Genomic DNA, 1420 nt, shown 5'->3' with positions numbered 1-1420 from the left:
AAACAAATTATTTACGACAACATATTTAGTATTGAATACAATATGAACTTACTTCCAACATGCAGTCTGGTTCCTCCACCAAACGTGTACCACAGTGATACAAACTGATTGAGGCGTCGTACAAAAACCTCTGACTGTAGAGAGACACGGCTCTCTGACTGTCAGACTGAACTAAACCTACAAACTCTCAACATTCAACTATTAAACCACAAATAATAATTTGTCCTCTGGACCATCCTGAAGTTTTAGACTCACTGCAATGAATTTTAAAATTTACATTTTTAAAATGAACTTTGTGACTCGCTGCAAAACTATTTGTTAGCAAATTTAATATTAAGATGAAAAGAAGTTTATTTTACATGAATAAAAACGACGTGCCAAGAAAACGAAATATAATACAAAAAAAAAAAACTGCTTTAATTGAACTTACTTCCAACATGCAGTCTGGTTCCTCCACCAAAAGTCCACCACAGTGATACAAACTGATTGAGGCGTCGTACAAAAACCTCTGACTGTAGAGAGACACGGCTCTCTGACTCTGAAACAAACACACTCAATTAAATGATTTGCTGTTTGTATTATTTTGTCAACTCATGTTAAAACTGAAAACAACTTCTCAAATTTTCTATTTTTTTCTTTTTATGAAGAATATTTCTGTTTTGAAATCAGTTAATTTCTCAAAGAAATAATTACTTGATTATGTTTAAACTGTTAAAACACACATGAAAAAATCACAAGAAGTAAATGACAAAAATATTCAATCAACCAATTCATGGATAAATAGATTGATCCATTGATACACTGGATAAATATTTGAAAAAGGTAAGCTTTTAAAACAACATTTGTCCTCAAGAGTAAAGCTCCATCCATCCATCATCTATACACCTCTTAATCCTCACAAGGGTTGTGGAGAGCTGGAGCCTCATAGGGCGACACAGAGAGATAACCAAGCACACTCACATTCACACCTACGGACAATTTACAATCACCAATTAACCTCAACATGTTTTTGGACTGGGGGAGAAGCTGGAGAACCTGTAGAGAACCCACGCTGCACGAGGAGAACATGGAGACTCCACGCAGAAACATCCCAGGGATCCTAATTATGATGCAAACCGGGGATCTTCTTGTTGTAATACGATGGTTCAAACTTATGAGAAACCGTTCAGACCAAGAATAAACCTGACTCCAACATTTTCAAAAACAGATTTTGAAAGTTACTCATCAATTCTCTGATCAAGTGATTGATCAGTTGATAATCAGCATCATCAGAGTGATCCAAGTCCGTGCTGGAGTCAGTCAGACATTTCCATAGAGAGCCACTTTGCATCAGCAGCACCATGCTCCAGTGCTCTGGGAGACTTTATAGTCCTGACACTTGAACTCTGGATGACTGACAGCTGTCCTTCATGACAACAGG

The 1420-nt window shown here is 36.8% G+C and overlaps 1 long non-coding RNA gene across 2 annotated transcripts; it reads right to left on the bottom strand.

Annotated features, from left to right (window-relative positions):
- Window positions 1–333: 333 nt before the first annotated feature.
- Window positions 334–1029, bottom strand: LOC103375858 (uncharacterized). Of its 2 annotated transcripts, none has more exons than XR_521264.1 (2): window positions 998–1029; window positions 334–538 (listed from the first exon to the last, which is right to left on the bottom strand). It is a non-coding gene; the product is annotated as an uncharacterized LOC103375858 (long non-coding RNA). The 2 variants fall into 2 exon arrangements; XR_521265.1 differs by lacking the exon at window positions 998–1029 and adding an exon at window positions 900–949.
- Window positions 1030–1420: the final 391 nt, after the last annotated feature.

Source organism: Stegastes partitus, unplaced genomic scaffold, assembly GCF_000690725.1.
Source record: "Stegastes partitus isolate 25-593 unplaced genomic scaffold, Stegastes_partitus-1.0.2 Scaffold3177, whole genome shotgun sequence".
In the NCBI taxonomy this organism is placed as follows: Eukaryota; Metazoa; Chordata; class Actinopteri; family Pomacentridae; genus Stegastes; species Stegastes partitus.
This window is presented reverse-complemented; position numbering and strand designations above follow the sequence as displayed.